The 13064-nt window shown below is 34.9% G+C and overlaps 1 protein-coding gene across 6 annotated transcripts in view; it reads right to left on the bottom strand.

The window, feature by feature from the left end:
• Positions 1-397: 397 nt before the first annotated feature.
• Positions 398-13064, bottom strand: part of Rab23 (RAS oncogene family member Rab23) — a 122853-nt gene continuing 110186 nt past the window's right edge. For all 6 annotated transcript variants that reach the window (XM_067791675.1, XM_067791681.1, XM_067791664.1 and 3 more), the window contains exon 3: positions 398-892. The gene's annotated coding sequence lies outside the window, so the exon portion shown is untranslated. The remainder of the gene's footprint in view (positions 893-13064) is intronic.

The following is a 13064-nucleotide window of genomic DNA, read 5'->3' as shown; positions in this document are numbered from 1 at the left end:
ACCTGCCCGACAAGGCGGGCTCAGCGGTCCAGTATTATATACGGGGAAAGAACCGTGCGCCACAGCAGCGCCTCTTACTGTGGTAAGGCCATCAATACTTCCCGAGGTGACCCGGTATCGGGAAGGCTCCGTTCGAATACAGCCGAATTTATCCCCTGGCTGCAAATCGTCCAATAGGCACGGTACGAATAACACCCTGGATTATGGGGTTGGCAGTTCATGGTCACCGATAGATGTAGATGTCAGTCCTAAACAGCTCCGCCTCATAGTCGGGCGCTATGGAGTTCGGATAAGCCCACACACCAACGACAAGGTGCCTACCCTAGTGAGGGAAAGTCAAAAACAATTATTTTAGGTTATACAAAATATTTTTAACATTTATTTTTTGTTTTTTATTTATTGAGTTATATATTTTATCATCTCGTATTTACTTAATTCTCGTAGTTAATAACTGTTTGAAGCTCCCATTGCGAAATATCAAGCTAAATATCTTTTCATTTTTATTACAATATAATAATATATTAGTATAATTCCCTACCGTAAATTAAATACATTTACATATGCATATAATAATTAGCTTAATTACTAAAAGATATTATTCGTAATTTCATCCACATGTCTTAGACATACATAATTATGCCTATATTTTTTATTTTTTCATGTAAAACAAAAAAAAAAATGCATCATGCAAATTTTCATTCAAATTTTGTTTATAAAATTAATTGCAATTTTACGTGAGTTACATGGATGTGAACGTATGTATATAACTTATTAAATAAGCATGTATGTGTGTAAATATATTTGTGTAGGTATATCAGTCTGGTAGTCCAAATGGTATTAGCTATGACTGTTGGGCTAAGTTCAATTACCGCGAAGCCGTGGGAGACTGCATCTGAAATGATAAATGAAGAAACTAAAATTAGTGTAAGTTCGTTGAGTAACAATTGATTTTCTTATATTTTTGTTTTTCAACAATTATGTAGTTTTTTCCATAATTAGGTGTATTTACATATATAAATATATAATTTGTGGTTTGCTTTATTAACATATAGGGGGCTACTAACAAAAGTTCGCTTAAGTGGATTACACAGACCGACCAAATTTGAAAAAAGCTCATACCCAGCAATGAACGAATACTTTTCGAAAGATCTTTGATTTGCTAAATTTGAATACTGAATCGAATTTTTCATGTTGGTTCTTGTTTCTGAGATATTCTTATATAAAAATATTCAATACATAATTTTGCCACGGAAACTAATTTTTATGAAAACTCTTTATATGTACTTATGCATGTGTATCGTTTTAAAGCACAATAAAATCCCCCACAAACGCTTTTTAATTTTTCCCGATATTTACTTGTGATATATTGATGTAAACCAGTGGCCACCAAAATGAAGACTGTGGCTGTGTGAGTAAAACTAAAATCATCTTATTGCTAGTGGTTTAGTTGTTGATGAAAAATCAACGAGGTAGGACGTATGTACGCATGTTTGTTAACACGCGAAAAATTCGTAAATATGCTATACAAATACTACTTTATTGCTTGAGTCTAAGGAAAAATTTTAACAAAATAAATTGTTAACATTAAACCATGAAAACATTCTGCGCATGAGCGTTTGTTTGCAAAATATTGTGACGAATGTTAGCATCACTAAACTGCTACTAAATAAATGCACAACAACAGTAAAGCAGCCACTCTTATGTAGAAAGCGACGAAGAGACATCTCACACACACAAATATGTTGTCATCAGCCGAAGTAGTTACTCACACATACACACGCATATGGCTATGGGAGAGGCGTGGACTAGAGATATACATGTATATAGCTGGTAACTAACCAAGTATGAGCTACAACTGTTCGCGAAATTAGTAGACCTTAGGAGAAATGGGTGAACGAGGAAACCGAGAGTATAAAAGCAGCACACGCTGAGTAAGAACAATCAGTTTGATTTAACCTTTATAAGGCCTTCGGATCAAATTTGACCCATTTTAGGAGAAAATCGTTTTTTCCGGAAAAGCTCGACGATATAGTTTTTCATATTTTATAACTTTTATTCATTTTAGAAGCCACAAATGTACTAATGATTTTGAACACATATATTTACTACTTTTATTGATATAAATTTTTTACAAATAGGGTCGTCGGGTCAAGTTTGACCCATTGTAAACGCACTATTATTTTTGTTTTGCTCAATAATCTTTTTGGCGAACTTCCGCTTTTCTAACGTCTATAAATTCAGAATAAACGCTTATAGACATATGTCTGTCTCGCTTCCTTTTATTGTGTTTATGCTTTTATATCGGGGAATCCCCTGATTAATGGTTTGTGAGTGAACTAAAAATGTTTGCTTGCAATACTGATACAGTAGTAAAATAAACACGGAAAGAGTAACCCGAATAAATTTGAACGCTAATAAAAATGGCTTCAAAGAAAATAAAAGATAGTGACATAGAGGTCCTATTGAATGAAGTACAAGACGAAGAGGACTCTTGTTCAGAAAGTGAAGATAACATTGAATACGCTGAGTCGTCAGATAGTGAAATTGATAGTCAAAGTAATAACGAAAATATTTTCACGGAGGACTTCGGACAAACAAGATATTCAAAGTCGCCTTGTAACAATAGATATGGGAGAGCCCCCATGGAAAATGTTATCAATGCAATTCCAGGTGTGACTCGCTACGCCTCTTCAAGAATTACTGAGGAAGGGATGTCAAGCTTTCAATTATTCTTCCCAACTCCTGTGATGAGCACTATTTTGTGATGCACAAACATTGAAGGAAAACGTATTTTCGGTGATGATTGGACCGACATCGACGAGATTGAAATGTTCGCATTTATTGGTTTACTCTTGTTAGCTGGAGTGTATCGATCATATAATGATCATATTTATGAAAGTACCGAAAGTTTATGGCACCCTGAAAGATTAAGACCCATATTTGGAGCAATTATGCCATTGAAAAGGTTCAAAGTCATATCAAGAGTAACAAGGTTCGACAATAGAGACACTCGGAGCCAACGGCGAATGGTAGACAAGTTTGCACCGATACGTGAACTGTGGAATCAGTGGCTTGACTTGTTGCTCAAACTTTATAACCCTTCACGAGATGTAACAATCGATGAGCAGCTGGTAGCATTTAGAGGAAGACAATACATACCATCAAAACCAGCAAAATATGGGATCAAATTTTGGATTCTTTGTGATGCGGATACTAGTTATGGCCCGTATACAGGCAAAGATATAGGAGCCATGTTCGAAAAAAACCAAGGTATGCGTGGACTTAAAGGGCATAATGTGACTGCAGACAATTTTTTCACATCTTATTAACTGGACAAAAACTACTGGAAAGACACATTACTTTAGTTGGAACCATTCGCAAAAATAGGTCTGAGTTGCCGTCAGAGTTAGTAACAGCTAAAGGAAAACCTTTTTATCCTTCGACATTTTATTTTACAGAGAACACCGCCCTACTATCTTACATCCCAAAGAAAAACAGACTGGTGCTTCTACTTAGCACTTTGCATCATAGCTCAGAAGTAAGTGATCGCGAAGACAAAAAACCTCAAATAATATTGGATTATAACAAGTGTAAAGATGGTGTAGATACGTTATTTAAAGTTGTGTCCAGTTATACTTGCAAAAGAAAGAAAAATCGATGGCCCCAAGTTGTATTTAGCAATATGATTGATATATCAGCGTATAATGCTTTTATATGTGTTTCTAGCTTAGTTTTGCGAAAAAATATTTATTAATTTTAGTACAAAATATTTATTAATTTTATCTAAATATAATATGCTTTATTTCATACAACATTTTAATATGTTAAATTAGTTCTATACCACAACTTTACCGCTTGGGTCAAATTTGACCCAAAAAACTTGAACGTCAATAATTTTGAAGAACTTATGAAGGTTAAACACGCTATTGGTTGTGAAGTACTACTCTCAAAGTAATCTAAATAAAGTCAGTTTGCAATACTGAATATTGGAGTGATTTATTGAACAGTTTAGCGATTCGAACATTAGCATAATATCCAGGATTTCCCTAAATTCGTTACAATATCATAAACAATAGGCACATCCGATGTTGCTACTCTGCTTGTTCAACGACAACTAAACGAAAGAGAATAATAATACGTGTGAAGTGTTGCCAATAATTATTGCACTAGTCGACGACCACTGATGTCAACGTTTTTGGAATATGTGTGGCACACTTTCAGGCAACTTTCTTATGTTGGGTTTGGAGTTGTGAGGCAGTTCGAGTAGTAGATAAAATTTTATTTTATCCTAAAGGTTTTGTTTTATTAGTTTACTACAGTTTTATTTCTGAATGAATAACGTTCCCAAAAGTATGCTTTAAATTTTTGAAAAAATATTGTATGGAAAAATATCGAAAAACCAAATACAGTTTACAACAATACCTCAAATCGCAAGGGGTGCCTTCTAAAAAATAAAACTACATTTTCAACGAAAGTGTAGTGAATATAGCAGAAATCAAATATCACCAAAACCAGAACTAATTTAAAAATTCTGACATCGGATTTAGATTCAGCGTACCGATGACCTTAAGAAAATTATTAGCTCATTTCTGTGTCTAAACTTTGTTGACCAGTGTTACTTTAATAAATTGATACCTAAAATCCCTTACGTTTGATATTCATATTGTATGCAACATTTAGTACGATATGGTCAAGAGGAATAACAGCCTAAGTCCTATGTAAAAGTATGGGAATTAGGCTGACCATATGGCACTAAATGTTGCTACTTTTCTGCGCACTTCATACTGGTTTAGACATTTTTGGCGGTGGGGTTTCAGCGTTAGAAAAGGCTGGAATTCGGGGGCTGGAAACAGGCCTACATCCCGTCTTATATTTCTAGTTTGACGCCACATACATACCTGCGAGCAGATTTAGACGGTGCTTCTCTTAAAAATTATGCCTTTTGATTTTTCTAAGTAATTGGTGGACCTCCAAGTTTTATATTATATGGAAAATGCTGTGCAGAAGAATATTTGCTACGAAGCTTTTCATGAGATAAAAATACTTGGAAGGCTTTACATAGCCTTGCCGAGAGTGTTTTTAACGTAAATTGTCCTACGGCTGGAACCTGTGACTACCTTAATTTCAAGTTGAACGTGGTAGTAGAAAGTTAGAAGCCAAGAAGATAAAGTTATTAATATAACTACAAATTAGAGCTTACAATTTCTTCTCTAACTCAAGCGGAAATTTCGATACTCGAGATGCCGATAACTTGACTTCCCGCAAAATTCTCGAAAAATTATAAGACTCGGAGCTTCTCGACATTCAACTTAGAAGCTGCATTGCCAGTAATATACATATGTAGCGGGAATTTCGAGAAGTCATCGTAACCTCTATACAAAACTGCAAATGCAGCAGAGAAGCTCTGAACAAATTCCATATATCGAAAGTTTTCCTCTTATCTGAAGCGCATTCAATATGAACCAGCCTGGTCATTCTCTAGTGAATGGCAATCAGAAGCTTTCCATATGGCTACATCATCATATCACGTCATTATAAATGCCTGATGCTATATAAAGTTTTCATGTGAACTTATTTGGCCACCACACTCGAATTTCCAAAGGTAAGACCACCTACATACATATGTACATAAATATTGCATGACAAGAACGATCTACATTAAATTTCCTCGTTTTATTAGTAGAAAAAACTAGCACAAGTTGGCTGCTGTTGCCAAAAAGTTTGTGCAATTTTTTCTTGTAAATTTAATGGGTAGAAAAGTAGTAAAAACAAGTAAAGGTGTCTAAGTTCGGGTGTAACCGAATATTATATACTTAGCGTGAGTTTCAATTGTACATCTAATTTCAGATAAATTACTTTTCTACATAACGCGTGGCACCTCCCGTTAAAAAAAAAATGTCTCCCCATTTCCTCCTACAATAAAACTTGATATCATTGAGTCAAAACTATTTTTTGCTAAGTTATAGCTTATTATTCTAGTCTACGACCCTTTTAAACCTTTTAAACTTGTTTTATATCTAAGTTGCCGTGGTCTTTAACCAATCCCGTCCATTTTTACCAGAAATAATTTCTGCTATAGGGAAAGTTTGTGTACCCAATTTCATTACGATCCGTTAATTTCTCTTCTAGTTATGGCTCCCGAAACACAGAAAATTGCTTAGTCATAAAAGGGGCGGTGCCACGCCCATTTTTTTAATTTGAAGTTTTTCTTATTTACTGTTATAAACCCACTTGGGAAATAAAATACCATTGATATAAAGCTGTTTTTTGCAAAGATGTAGCTAATTTTATTCGTCCACGACCCTTTTTAAAACCTTTTATATAAAAGTGGGCGTGGTCCTTAACCGATTTCGTCAATTTTTCTTCAAAGCATTCCTTATAGTGCCGGCAACCTCTCTGCCGAATTTTGTTATGATGGGTTTAACGATTTTTAATTTATTATTAATAATATTTGTAAAATTAATTTTATCACAAGTGGACGGTGCCACGCCCATTTTAAACAAAAACTTCAACATTCTAGGTGTATTATTTACTAAATCAGGTTTTTGTGTTTTCCAAAATGTTATAAATATTAAAAGTGGGCGTGGTTATCATCCGATTTCGCTCATTTTCAATACCAATCTATTCTGGGTCCAGCTAAGCTCGTGTACCAAATTTGGCGAAGATATCTCAATATTTACTCAAGTTATCGGTTTAACGGGCAGACGGACGGACATGGCTCAATCAAATTTTTTTTCGATACTGATGATTTTGATATATGGAAGTCTATATCTATCTCGATTCCTTTATACCTGTACAACCAACCGTTATCCAATCAAAGTTCATATACTCTGTGTGCAAAGCACGCTGAGTATAAAAAAAGGAGTTTAAGTAATCAGCGCATGCCGGCCACTGTATTTTTGATTATTAGCTATTTCTGTGGCGTTCCTTGTTGATATTAACAATTCTGCCATCAACCACTAACTTACTTATTATCTTAATATGTAGACACACATCTTTGATTTTGATTTATCTGTTTTTATTTTTGTTAAGTTTGTTGGCTTCTCTCAGTGGCTCGCGCTATTCATTCAAACATTTTATATATTCATTTTTAATTAGTCTAATATGTTTTACAGTTAAATATGCTCCAATTACTCTATGCATATATTATAAAATGAAAAAAAAAAGACGAAAAAAAGAAGTAGCGACCTCCACATCATCATCATCATCATCATCATCATCAGCATCATTATCATCATATGATCATGTACTGCTCACTTGCTCACTTTACTAATTAGACTTTGTAAATATATTAGTTACACGTATGAAAAATGCATTTACACTTACAGCCATAAATGTAGGGGTGTTTCGTTTCATTGCACTATGGGCTTGCAAACCTGCATTCGTAAACAAAAGTTTATAAGCACACGCAACGGTAAAATTTTTTACGTGCATAAGCATATCCATATATTATAGGTTAGGTTAGGACTGAATAAGTCCGTAGTGTTACCAGAAGTTTGTTTCAACGACCAAACTGAAAAACCCTGTCAAAAACCAGGACCTATGTTATAAAATAACTCCGTCCTCTTGGCAAATACTATAAGCTTCCTAGGATTTAAGCCACTTGCTACTTCTAGATCTGACAGCTGTATCACTCCTAATAGCTGGAGTCTTAGCCTGGCAAGTGCAGGGCAAGAGCGCAGAACGTGCTCGATCGTTTCCTCCTCCAGCCCGCACTTCCTACATCTGCTATCACTGAATAAGCCTAATTTAAAGGCATGTGACGCCAGAAGGCAGTGTCCAGTCAGAATACCCATCATGAGTCTACAGTCCTCTCTTTTTAATGATAGAAGCAACTTTGTTAGTCTAAGGTTGTAAGACCTGCACATAATCTTCGACACTTTACAGCCCCGCGCTTGAACCCACGCCTTTCCTGCTTGGTCGATCATGAGCACCTCCCCCCTTCGCTTAATTTCGCCCAGTCTTATTGGGACGTCTACGGAGCAAGCTTCAAGGGATGCGCCCTTTTTAGCTAGTTCATCTGCTTTTTCATTCCCATATGCCGTAGGACCCAATATAGATGTATGCTTCTCTCTGTCCCGATTCTCTCCAGGAACTGCTTACACTCTAACACGCATTTAGATGATGTGGTATGCGAGATTATTGCCTTAATTGGCGTTTGACTGTCAATATAAAAGTTAACACGATTGCAGCTTGGGCTATTTTCTTCCAGGGCTTCTACTGCTTTGGTTACGGCTACTATTTCCGCTTGGAAAACGCTACAGTAATCCGGCAGCCTGTAGGATCTGCTTATTTCCGGATCAGCACAGTACACTGCAGACCCTACTCCTTCCACTACTTTGGAACCATCTGTGTAGACATGTATCGCCTCGTCCGCCATTTGCGCACCCTTGCGCCAAGCGTCCACCTCTATTGTGGCCTTAAGATCTCCCTCGAAGCGCAGATAGGGAATCAGGTAGTCTGTTCGTCTTGTGATTGATGACGCTATACTACTATGGTCATATGGTCGGCGCTCAAGCTGCCCCGAGGCACCGAGCCTGGTTGCAGTTGTTAACGATATGTTCTTTGCTCCCAGGTCTACACGTAGAATGTGCAGAATGGCATACAGTGCAGCCGTCGGGGTTGTTTTCAGGGCTCCCGTAATGCTAAGCATCGATAGTCTGCATACCCCCTCTAATTTTTTTGGGTATGTTGTTTTTTGTGTGGCTTTCCACCATATATTCTAAAGTATGAATACATTTTTTTGGAATAGTTTAAAAAATTAGGTATGTAAAACCGCGGAAAAGACTTCTAATATTTCGACATGCCATACGAAAACTGGCAATTTAAACTTTTTCTACCCAGCTGTATTTCTACACAGGGTATTATGACTTTAATTGGATAAGGGTTGGATGTACGGGTATAAAGGAATCGAGATAGATATAGATTTCCATATATCAAAATCATTAGTATCGAAAAAAAATTTGATTGAGCCATGTCGGTCCGTCGATCCGTCTGTCCGTTAACACGATAATTTGAGGAAATATTGAGATATCTTCAACAAATTTGATACACGAGCTTATCTGGACCCAGAGTAGATTGGTAGTGAAAATGAGCAAAATCGGATGATAACCACGCCCACTTTTTATATATATAATACACAAAAAAACTGATAATTTAGTAAATAATACACCTAGAATGTTGAAATTTGACATGTGGACTGATATTGAGACTCTTGATAAAAATTTAAAAAAAAAATTTTAAATGGGCGTGGCACCGGCCACTTGTAATAAAATCAATTTTACAAATATTATTAATCATAAATCAAAAATCGTTAAACCTATCGTAACAAAATTCGACAGAGCGGTTGCCACTTTTATACAAAAGATTTTTAAAAGGGTCGTGGACGAATAAAATAAGCTATATCTTTGCAAAAAAAGAGCTTTATAACAATGGTATTTCATTGCCCAAGTGGATTTATAACAATAAGTAGGAAAAACTTCAAATAATAAAAAAATGGCCGTATCACCGCCCCTTTTATGACTAAGCAATTTTCTGTTTCGGGAGCCATAACTTGAAAAAAATTAACGGATCGTAATAAAATTGGGTACACAAATTTTCCCTATAGCAGGAAATATTTCTGGAAAAAATGGACGAGATCGGTTAAAGACCACGCCCTCTTTTATATAAAACATTTTTAAAAGGGTCTTAGACGAAAACAATAAGCTATATCTTAGCGAAAAATAGCTTTGTATCAATAGAATTTTACTTTCTAAATTGAATTATAACATTAAATTGGAAAACACTAAAATTTTTGAAAATGGGTGTGGCACCGCTCCTTTTATGACTAAGCAATTTTCTATGTTTCGGGAGCCATAACTCGAAGAAAAATTAACATATCGTAATGAAATTGTGTACACATATTTTTCTTATAGCAGAAAATATTTCTAGGAAAAATGGACGGGATCGGTTAAAGACCACGGCAACTTCGATATAAAACAAGTTTAAAAGGGTCGTAAAGCTATAACTTAGCAAGAAGTAGTTTTGAATCAATGATATTTCACTACCAAGTTTTATTGTAAGAGGATATGGGGAGAAATTTTTTTTTAACGGGCGGTGCCAGTTATGTAGAAAAGTAATTTATCTGAAATGAAATGTACAATTGAAGCTCACGCTGAGTATATAATGTTCAGTTACACCCGAACTTAGACACCTTTACTTGTTTAGATTGAATTTCTTTGTAAAAAAATTTGAAAGTGCTAGTTTTCATATGGCTTCGATTTAACCTCGGCTTAAGTATCAGAAATGCGTTTGGCAAAGTGTTAGAAGCTTAATCAAAGAAAAATTAAGCGATAGTATCTTCTGCAAAAGCAAACACTAAAGTCTGGTTTTTGTCTACAATCTTAAAAATCCTTTTCTGAATTATTAGTACTTGCTGTAATTTACACAAAAAGTGTGATTTTATATTTGATTTTAAATTTGAATATGCCCTATATTGAGCGTTTGCACCAATCACTAGACCTTTAGTGAAGTTGAAAAAATGCACGAGTCTGGGTTTAAATTTAAAAAAAAATCACAAAAGCTCACTTGGACAACAGCAAGTTATTTTTTTTAGCTCAGAGTTAATTTAAAAAATTAGTAAAAAATTTATGAGTTTAACCCCTCATGTCAAGTTAACTCTGATTTAAAAAAATATAGTTTAAAAAAAACTAAAAAACGTACTGTAGTAGGACTAAATATAAGGTTTTAGTACGAAATAAGTCAGACTATTTGGCAACGCTATTCGATTAAGTTAAAAACATACTGGTAACTTGTAAGCACTTACATATGTCAACCATTTTGAAGTGTGAAACAAAAAAAGAAAAAGAAATAAAAGGATCATTCGATTGTAACCACAAAGCCGGTCGGTTGTACTTTATTTAAAGAAAAAGTGTATTGCGCATATTTTAATACTATTAAATAATATCGAATTAAACAATTAAAAAAAATTTTCAAATTAATTTTAAAACCATAATGAACGAAAAATACCAGTATTATTGATTCAAGGTTTGATTCGAGCCCAAGGCCAGAACAATAATTTTTCTCTAATGATAATTATTGTTATTTTTTTAATTTTTCCAAATTTGAAAAATTTTATTTTGTTTTTGGAATAGTAAGTAGAAAATTTATCAGACAACCTGCCATAGCTGCGCAGATATATCCATTTCGAAGGGTGCTAAGCCTTCATCATCAGTACGCTTTAGACACGCTGCGCTAACCATTTAGCTATACAGCGGTGGTTTGTTTTACTGATAAATTTCTACTTCTATTCCTTCTTACCAACTATCACACCTATTCTGCATTTCGATTACGTTCCCGTTCTACTCTACCAACCTGCATTACGACGGAATCGTAACGATAAGAGGAAGAACAAATGATTTATCGAAATCAGCTGTTTGTACGGAATGTGCGAAAATTGGAACAAAATAAATTAAAGAAATTTTTTAAAAAACACTGAAAAACGTTTATATTTTATTATGCACGCCATTTTGTATAAAAAAAGCAAAAGAATATATTGCCGCAGTGTTATATCTTTTTGAGTGAAGTGCTTTCATAATTGTGTGTTTTTGTCGTTCTTTTGGCCAATTCCCTGCAGCGGCGACCAAGTTTTGTTAAAAAGGATTCCTGCTCGAATATAGTTGACATTTTCTGAATTTTCCGGATGCTAATTTCATTGCACTGGCCTAACATACCTTATGAAGATTTTTTTATTCTTTCCGCAAGGATTGTTTACGTTTTCGCTTCACCTTCCTTTACTCCGGCTGCTTGCTTTGGCATATAACTGGACCCAACGAACAGACACAAATTATAGCTGTCTATTATAATGGAATCAATAGCCGCGGCATTATTTGTGGAGTTGGAAAGCAACGCATACGAAAATGGCCAGGCGAGAATGAAAAGGCAAATATTGCGAGATTTGTGTAATCCATTTGAGATGAGTGACGAATTGTAAGAAATTTAACTTGAAAGTGGTAAAGTTTAATGACTTAATTTCTTATTTAGGTTCAAAAAAAACTTTAGACTTAATAAGGATGCTTTTAAGTATGTGTTAGATACTTTTGCGGGGCAAGTACGCCCAAAGGTCTTTGACATCGACATGTTATTTTTGACCTGGAAACATATTAAAAAACAATATTCATCAAGCCTTTTACGTTTCTTAACAAGTTTTACCTACTTTTTTGTTAAAATTCTGTTACAAATTAATAAAAAAATAAAAAGAAAATATTTTTCCGCCAACAAATTTGCAACTTAGAAAAACGGAACTACGGTCGAAATGCAAAATACACAAAATCAAACGATTGGAAGTTGGATCCAAAGAGATTGGAACACAGAATAACAAAATTGCCAAATCGAGAAAATTCCAATCCATGTCGAAATGCAGAATAGGACTGTATATTTATTCAGTGTTGCGCCATCTGTTGCAAATTACTGATAATGCTGGATTTGTTTATTGTCAATTACTTTGTTTGACATTCCCAAGTGTTCTTGGTTCATTAACAATTTTTTTGTTTTTATCGGCCTATTGATAAATTATTGTTCTGGCCCAGAGCTCGAATCGAACCTTGAATAATTTATGAATAGGCCGATAAAAACAAAATAATTACTAGTATTATTGTGAAAAAAGCGTTGGACGCGCCAAGCCTAGAGTTACAAACAAAAATACATACATACATACATACAAGTGAAGCTAATATAAGCGTGTCAAAAATAACTTGCCATTCTGCAAGTGGGCCTCAATATTTAATAAGTAGTCATACCTTTTCCCATTCCCTCACCCCCTGCCACTCACACTTCCACTTCAACTCCTAATCTTACCTATTTCCACTGCCAATTTCAAACTGCATATAACCCTTTTTCTATCCTGAATATCACAGAGATATACAGTAGACAAATTTCATTTCAATGGAGCATGTCACAGTCCGTTTTCTTTATACCCCCTTATTGTAGAGGTGTTCGAGACTAAGTTCATTTAATTTTTCAATTGCAGTGGTCCTAGGACAAAAACTGCTAGAGATAGGCAGTAGGAATAATTTAATTGTCGGCGG

This window comes from Eurosta solidaginis, chromosome 1, assembly GCF_040869045.1.
Source record: "Eurosta solidaginis isolate ZX-2024a chromosome 1, ASM4086904v1, whole genome shotgun sequence".
In the NCBI taxonomy this organism is placed as follows: domain Eukaryota; kingdom Metazoa; phylum Arthropoda; class Insecta; order Diptera; family Tephritidae; genus Eurosta; species Eurosta solidaginis.
The sequence above is the reverse complement of the archived record's forward strand: the minus strand, read 5'-3'. Positions and strand labels throughout refer to the sequence as shown.